Source organism: Perca fluviatilis, chromosome 1 (genome assembly GCF_010015445.1).
Source record: "Perca fluviatilis chromosome 1, GENO_Pfluv_1.0, whole genome shotgun sequence".
NCBI classification, from domain to species: Eukaryota; Metazoa; Chordata; class Actinopteri; order Perciformes; family Percidae; genus Perca; species Perca fluviatilis.
In genome coordinates this window covers 28,216,327-28,225,660 of record NC_053112.1, presented here as the reverse complement: position 1 = coordinate 28,225,660, position 9,334 = coordinate 28,216,327, and positions in this window count along the sequence as shown.

Sequence of the window (9,334 nt, the reverse complement as noted above, 5' to 3'; positions counted from 1 at the left end):
AATAGAAACAATGGCCCAATCCCAAAGTGAGCCCTGAGGACTAAGGACTAAGGACTCACAGACTTAATTGATCTCAGGTGCTAAGTGAGTGAGTGTGTGAGGCCACATGGGCTCAGATAGGTAGAAATGGGATCGGGACAGCACTTCACGAGATCACGTTACCTTGGCGACGTTTAATAACAAAGACGTTGCTGACACTTGCCGGTTTGGGAATTTTCATTAAGTTTGTTGCTTTCCACACGGCCAAGGCCCAGGAGACGGCTACCTGATTCCAAACTCTTGTTTTACAAGCTGGACAACAGGTTGGTCCGTCCCGTGGTCGTGTGTCGTGCTGTTGTTTACCTTCGTAATTTCCGGATTTCCTTATCGTCTCCGTGGTAAACGTTACAAAGCTTTGAACTGTGGGGTAATTCCCTTTGGTGAAGTCTGCATCGATGCAGACTCACGGAAAGGGCTCGGTCAGTGTGTACTCAAACCCTCACGCCTTTTGAAATTCCACATTGGGACAACCCTAAGCCCTTACGAATTTCGCGAGAACGCGCACCAAAGTCTGTGAGTCTGGATTTTGGGATTGGGCCAATAATTGCTTTAGTTTCAATAGGGCCTTCGCCGCTGTCGGCGCTCGGGCCCTAAATATTACTGAAAATGCGCTTCAGGTGTTTGGATAGGTCAGGAGGCACTTTACAGTACAGTCCTCAAAAGGTTGCAGCATTCTTTGTGGCTTGTTGTGTTTTAAAGGGATACTTCACCGATTTAGCATTCAGCTGTGTATCAGTAGAAACCCGGTAGTATTTCTGAATGACCGTGCTTCCCTCCCTCATGTCCCCCTGAGACGAGAGATCTCTGCATTTGGGGCCTGGAAAAAATCTTCCGATGATTTTTGCGTCATCGGAAGATTTTTGGGCTAGAGGCAAGGACTACAGCCAGTAGTAGGATCTACTTCCGCATGTTTTCAACACGCCCACAGGGGGTTGGATTGCCGAGTCTGGCCGAGGTATTCCGAATGAAAACGACTGTCAGCCATCTTGAAGCTTCGCTAAACAGGCTCTCGGTTTTCAGCAGAAAACATTTACAACAATTATCTGCATTCAAACTACCGGACGTGTGTACCACCGGGATACATCGGTACAGATCGGAGAATATGCAGGAAACATTATTACAGACGGAATACTCGGCACACTACGTGAGCTTCGCCTGCACGGAGACCAGCGGTGTCGCTCAATGCCGCTAGCCGGCTAGGGGACATCCTCATCGGCTAGGTGGAAAGCTAACGCTAGCTGTCCACCTGTCCCATCCATCCTGCTTGCAAGTGTCTGCTCATTAAACAACAAGCTGGACTACATCCTCCTTCAACGAAACTCCCAACGCGAGTTCAGAGACTGCTGTGTTTTTGTTTTTGTGGAAACATGCCTGAACAACAGTGTACCGGCACCGGGACTATCCAGCTACCAGGTTGCTCTCGCCGGCCCGTGGAGGTGGGCTGTGTTAAACGGACTGGTGTAGAAATAAATTCCAACTAGCTACTGCTAACTGCTGGTGGAGCTTGTGACTGTTAAATGCCGACCATTCGACATTCCACGCTAATTCACGGCTGTGTTTATACTCTGTGTTTAGCTACACCAATGCTAGTATGCGTTAGCTGAACTTTACGGATCCTGCTTGCAAGTGTCCGCTCATTTAGACCACAAACTGGACTACATCCAACTTCAACGAAACTCCCAACGTGAGTTCAGAGACTGCTGTGTTTTTGTTGTTGTGGAAACATGCCTGAATAGTGTACCGGACTGTCCAGCTACCAGGCCTGCTAGCCCTCCGAGCTAGAGATGCTCTGTCGCCGGGTAAAAGAGGTGGGCTGTGTTAACACAGAGTGGTGCAGAAATGTGGTGATTTGTATCCATTTAACTGCTGGTGGAGTTTGTGACTGTTAAATGCCGACCATTCTACATTGCACGCTAATTCACGGCTGTGTTTATGCTCGGTGTTTACAGCCCACCAAGCGCTAATGCTAGTATGTGTTAGCTGAACTTTACGGAGCCTATAAAGTGTGTGTACTAAATGTAGCCTGTTTCGTATGTCGTTTTCATATAATGTCGTTTTTATATAAATGTGTAACACCAATTGAGTCACGATGAAACGTTGTTTTGTGTATATGTTTGAAATGACAATAAAACATGCTTGAGTTGAGTTGAATGCCGTGAAATATTCCTTTAAACAAAATTTCCATGAATTATGAATGTTGATGACATAAATGAGGAAATATTAGTGGACTTAAGGAGACGTGATGTTGAACTACGGCGGGATTGGACACTCCGGCGGAATCTAGTCCGGGAGTGGCATAATGCGCAATGACACATACACACACACACACACGTGCATTGAATAGCTAACCCATAGCGAAGTAGCCTACTGTGTACCCCTTTGTGTCTGTTAAACGTTAGCTGGAACGAGCTAACGGCTAGCTCATAGCCTCGTGGGGCTGCAACCAGATCCACGACCCGCCATCTGGGGTTAAGTAGCCTGTTTTGGCGTATCTCTGTTGTCTGCAGAGGTTAAATTGGGCCGGAGCGCACCGGAGCGCAGCTCCGCCTCCTTAGGTCCACAACACACCCTGCCGGAGCTCAGCTCCGTCTCCTTCAACATCAAACATTTTGCCGAGGCTTCAGCCTGAATGTTTAGAGTGTAGCCCCGAATGTGTTTTTGAAAAGTTGACTGACAAATATGAAACTGGATGTCGCTTTGTGTCCACTCTCGCTGTAAAAAGCTGGGCAGCTTCAGGTTTATGGATGAGCTCTGCTGGCGACATGCTGCGGATGTGTTGCATTTGTGCTCCGTGTATTTCTGCCTTAAATTTCGGGTTTCCACCTCCGATGTAGAGCAGCGTACAGCCACTTCCCGAAACATCTCAAACGGGGCTCTGTGTTTCAAACGGGGCTCTGTGTCTGTCAGAAGGTCTGAGATCAACCGTATCAGCAGACCAATCACGTAATGCACAGCAGACTACGGTGCAGGTAGATTATTTTCTGAAATATAGTGACTTTATTCTTGTAGGCTAATAGCCTATTATAACTTTATTTTTCACAAAATAGCATGACTCCTCCAAATCACAGAGAGCACAGATGGGATGAGTTATATTTTGAATGTGCACAAAGTTTTGGACATGAGCAGAAATCTTGCTCAAACATTTTTTAAATGAATAATGTATTACTGAGGTGAATTGTCATATACACATTTACGGAGGTTAACCTGAATAAATATATATTTATTCAGAAAAAGGTAGAAATAGGTGCATACAAATTCACCAAAATGCAGGAAATTAAGTGTTTAATGCTAAAACAAATTCTGGGGGGAGGCACACAAATCTGGAAGCAAAACCTTGGCCTTTGGGTTGCCAGGCCAGTTATGATTAGACCAAATGTTGGTGCCATCTAACAAACTGGAAGCTAAAATGAACATACACTGGCTATTAACAAGCTGGGCAAGCCAATCACTGTTAAAAAGGCTATAATAGTGGTTTCTGATTCTCTTAAATCAACATAATTTTCTTGTTGAAAAAGATTTTTACATATTTGACAACCAATACATTTTCCAAGGTCCAGTTCTCTTTGTTTGAATAACTAATCAACCCTACCTTACACATTAATACTTGAAAAAGAGCCCCTTTGGTGTAAAAACACATTAAGTCATTTTACGGCGCGATTTTGAATGATGACCATTCCCCGTAAATAAAGGCTCCCCTTCCCTACAAAAGCCAATTTAACCACTGGTTGTCTATAACAGGTTAGCTTTAACAGCTAAGCAGCTAACTAGCCACGCGGTCTCCCCGACCGCCATCTTGAATCTCGCAGAGTCTCGGTGCGCCTCTTGATATCGCAGAGCTTAGCTACCCCGCGGTCTCATCACCGACCCCCTCCTCCTCACACACTCACACACACACACAGACACAGAGACATGCTCACCACATGCTTGCTGTTTGTTTTGCCTTTTGTTGTAGTTTGTAAAAAGTATATAGGTTTATTGATTGAAGAACAATTGACGATTGATCATTTGGAAGTAAATAAATTCTGATATACTTTAAATAGCAGTTTGTGATTTTTTGTCTATTTGTTGTAATAACTGCTGGTTTAACAGGCCTGTGCTCGAATTTACCCTTCCTTTTGTTCCTTCAAAGATACCATCTAAATTAATAAAATTAATTAATTAAGATCTGTATTTTAAAGGGAACACCACCAATGAGACTGTTCATTATTGGTCCCTGATTCCAGGGTGGTGCCCCGTTTTGATCGTTTGTCAATTTGGTAAAGTTATGAATACACACATTCATAACTTTATTAATATTGATAAAACGTCTTTGATAATTTGCCAATAATTGAATCTGTACCCATACCTATTCCCAACGTTATTCACTTGTGTAGATGCAGCTGACAGCAGCCCCTACCTTGGTGAACTTCATTTATAGGGCTGACCGTGACCGAGCAGGGTCTTATGTTAAGAAATGCTAGGTCGATAAGGGACTTAAATGGCTGTGTTAACAACGGAAATGAATCTGTCATCGCTGTTGTCGCTAGCATTGTTAATTAACGTTAGTGAGCCATCACCATTCAGTTAAATGTAGCTAACTTTAGCTAACGTTAGTTGTTAGCAAGTTATTACCTTTACCCAGGTCTGACTGCTTTAGCATAAGGATGTAAATAAACCCAACAGTGCAACATTTCCATGTTGAGACCGAGGTAGTAACATGTTAATGTAAATGCATTTACTGGGGGCGCTGTTTTACCTATTGCATTTGACACATTGCATAGTGTCCACTATTACGCAGGTTAAGTCTTTAAAAATGAAAAGTCAAATGAAGTTTGCAATTTCATTTTCAAATAGTTAGAAATGCATTTTCATTTTAATTGTGACCTACATATTGCTTGTTTAATTGGAAAATTAAGCTGCATTGTTTGTATTGCATTTACACTTGAATATTGTCCACTTTAGAGCATTTTAAGTCTTTGAAAATGAAAAGTCAAATCCCACACATAGTGGATTTAACTTTTCACTGACCACAGACTGGCCAAACAAAAGCATGCATTAGTTCTGTAGCCTGGTGTGTTTGATATCTCTCAATACACAGACATGTTGTCTCTGAATTGTCTCTAGACCAGTTTAAGGAACAACTTGCTCAGACTGCAATATAATTTCTCTTTCTAACACTCTCCTGAATAAATTTAAGTATTAGGGGTGGGTGATATGGACAAAAAATAATATCTTGATATTTTTGGCGATTTTGACGATAACAATAATTAGACGATATCCTTTAAAAATGTGTTTTTAAAAGTCAGATTTACTTAATCACTGATGATAATAATGGGCACAATGTTGAATGAAAACAGTTCTTATTTATTTTCTTTAAAATGTAAGTATTTAAATAAAAACAATTAAAAGAAATACAAAATACTAATACTATACTAATACTAATTGAACTACTGTAGGAACATTGAACTCTGAGTATACATTCAGTTGTTCACCTCTGCTGTAATGTAAATTGTGCAGCATAAAAGCAAGATGAAATCATAATAATAAACAAAGGTCTCTGTTTTGTAACATATTGCACACAACCATGTCCTTATTGGAAGCAGTCCTGGAGCTGGTAGGTTCCACCCCTAGTAGGTATGATGAGCAAAATACTGGACAAGAATGTATAAGTTTAGTTATTCATAGCATAGGATTTGCAAGTCAGTGGATTATACACTACCTCACTGGAAAGACATTCTACCTCATCTATATGATGTGAGCAATTGTTAAGGTTTTATAGTTTAATAAGTACATTACCTTTTAAAGAAATAGCAAACAGTTTAATAAACTTGTTTTTGTTTTGTTTTTCACTTGTGCATGCATTCAAACTGCTGGCCTCCCTCTCAATGATTTCATCAGCCCTCAGGCCCTGCTCCAAGACTTCATTGCCATCCATTTAAAGTGTTTTATTTTGGCCACTAAGAATCCTGACTCCTTGAGTGGCCTGTTCAAAGCATCAGACATTAGGCAAATAATGCGTCTTTAAATGTTCATTTACTCTCTGTAGGATAAGGAAACTATGAATGGATGAAATGCTCAGAAATTATAACATGTGTACCACATTATACTTGGTCTCCAAACACAGTTTTCAAATGACTGTTGCACTCTAAAAGCATTTTGTGGCAAATCACACCACCAGTCAAATCTGAAAATGTTTTAAAACTCTAATTGCATGAAGAAGCTTCAAGATCTGGCCAGCTGTTTATTCAAATCAGACAAATTGATTACAGACCAAAGAGACGGAGGACACGTGTATATATATATATATATATATATATTAGGGCTGTCAATCGATTAAAATTTTTTTATTAATCGCACAATTTGCTGTAGTTAATCGCGATTAATCGCATTTTTAAATTGAGACAGAAGCTTGTAGTAATGGATATTTAAATAATGCTAAATCACTTAACTTTACAAATATGAAGAGAAAACAAACAAGGAAAGGTTCTGCTAAGTTCAGAATGTTTAATATCTTTCAGAACAACAGCAGCAACAATTTGGCTTATTTAGTCCTGCTGAAGGCTGCTGAAACGGCTAGAAACTGTCCGACTTGAGAGCAGATTTTTGTCACCATCCCCAATATTAGCCACATACCTAATATATACCATATTCTGAATAATATATAAATGTGTATATATATTTATATAGAATATTAATTACAATCTAGGCAGTACTTAATATCTTAAATATTATAATATACATAGTGTTTAATCTGAATGACTAAGCAAAGCACATATATCTAAACACAGAAATGCACATATCAATATCAATGTTACACATTAAACCATTAACCCAAAACCACAAAAGGTGTATGTTGGCCTAAAGGGAAAACATTGAGTGTAGTTTTAGATAGCGACGCTGTGCACAGCAATCCATTACCAATGTAAAGCGATTGACTACATTTCCCTTCCAGCACCGCAACCAGGAAGTAGCTTGTGTGACAGTGAGACGCACCAATTTCAAACATTTACTGGAATATAGTCACGGGATACTATCGAGTCGACAGCGTTAAACATCAGACTGCAAATAAGGTTTTATCAGCGTGACCAACGTAACAGTTATCAAGCAAACAAATCGGCGCACGCTACATATCGGCAGCACAGCACGGGCGCATGTAGCGAAACAGCAGCTTACCGGTGGCGCATCTCTCCTGACGGAGACAACATGTCGGAACTAGTACTCGGCACCGTTTATAGCCCGTGCTCATTCATTTCTGGATTCTAACACATCATCTTTTTTTCTCTTTTGGGATCTTACTGGTCCATGTTTCAACTCTTGACTGGCCCGTAGGCCTACTTCAATCAGGTAAATCCCTCCAGAGTAGCGCCCCCTGCTCTTATGGAGACGTATTACGTTTCTCAGCCGCCACATGAAGTAAACAAACACAGCTGCATTAATTTCGTTAATTTTTTTTAACGAGTTAAATATAAAAAAAGTTAACGCAAAAATTAACGCGTTAATTTTGACAGCCCTAATATATATATATATATGAATATATATATATATAACGCAAAAATTAACGCGTTAATTTTGACAGCCCTAATATATATATATATATATATATATATATATATGGAATTGCAAACAAATCTAGGTTTGGCTCCTAACATGTGTTTTCAAAATGTCTTCGGGAAAAAAAATAAAATTACATTTTAGATATGCTGCTGTTGTGCAATAACAACAATCTCCTAGAAGGCCATAATAATGTTCAAATTTGTCATTGCACACTTGGAACACATTATAGTAGCATCACACATCAGCCTGTTGAATTATGATAACTGTATATATTGGCTGTAATATGCATGTGCTTATTGGTAACTAAAGAAATGTAGTGTAATGTTGGGTTGCAGGGTGGGTATGAACAGATTTAATGAGATGTGTGCATGTTGTGCTCTCACAATTTTTGTAATAAGCTGTACAGCTGCTTTGTGACTAATACTCCTCCCACATCCCTTGAGTCAACTGAGCAGTTCCTGTAGGCACAAAGGGCAAGTAATGAGTGATTGGACGGAGGGTGACAGTACCAACACAGGATAGAATCTACTTTGAAATGAACAGCATTATGAAAAGTGACTTTGTTACTTTGAACTATACTTGCTTTACTCATGACATCAAGCTTCATTACATTTCAGTCTCACATTGCCAGAACTTTGACCAGAGTGCTGTGTCAGCACTAGAGTATGGTCTGGCTGCACAAGTTAACATTCTGGTGCAGCCCACCAGAATGTTACAATTGTCTTGTGAGAATATGTTTGTTTTTGTTTCGTTATTCGTAGTCCCATTTTAATTCTGAAATCAATTGATCAATGGGCAATTTTACAAAATGGTGACATTAAGCTGGCCACAGTTTTCCAGAGCCCAAGGTGACATCTTCATATTGTTTGTTTTGGCCAACCAACAGTCCAAACCTCAAAGACATTCAGTTTACTATAATGTATGACAATGAAAATCAGAAGATTGTACTTGAGAAGTAGGAACAAGAAATATTTCAGACTGTCATGAAGTGGCGTAAGTATGACACGGCAATTCGTATGCCATTATTGGCGTGTTATCAAGATGCGTACTCACTTTTTAGCGTGTTTATCAATGTTTTGGTGTGTGTGGGGGGGTAAAAAGTGGGTGTAAAAGTTGGGGGGTTTTTTTGTATTAAAAAAAGGGTGGGTGTGGAGTTGGTCAGGGTGGTGGATGGGTCAAACACAGGACTTTCACCCAGGAGAGCGGGGATCGTGTCCCATGTGTGATGTTTCCTTTCCACGTTTGTTCTTTTCCTAAACCCAAGCCCATTCTTCTTTTCCTAAACCCAACCCACGTGTCATATTTCCTAAACCCAACCCCGTTTTTCTTTTCCTATTCCCAACGGTTCTTCTTTTTCCTAAACCCAACCTTCGTGACATTTCCTAAACCCAACTGTAGCCTCGCAATAACATGTAGCCTCGCGATAACACGTAGTCCTCACGATAACACGCCACGTGGCTTTAGAAAGTGGCGTGTAGGTTTACGCTGTGACGTTGCAGACTGCAGTCCACTATATACAGCGTAGACATACACGCGGATAGCTCAAAATGCGTACAGATAACACACCACTTGGCTTTAGGAAAGTGGTGTGTATGTTTACGGAAAGTCATGATGTCATGTTGAATATTTGGCATTTTCGCCAAATAAAGAATGACTAACTATTGATCCAATAATCAGATAATCAAATGATTGTTTCAGTTAAAGTTGTATTGATTCCGACCAAGGCAGTATAATCAGGCTTGCTTTACCCCCAGGGGTCCCT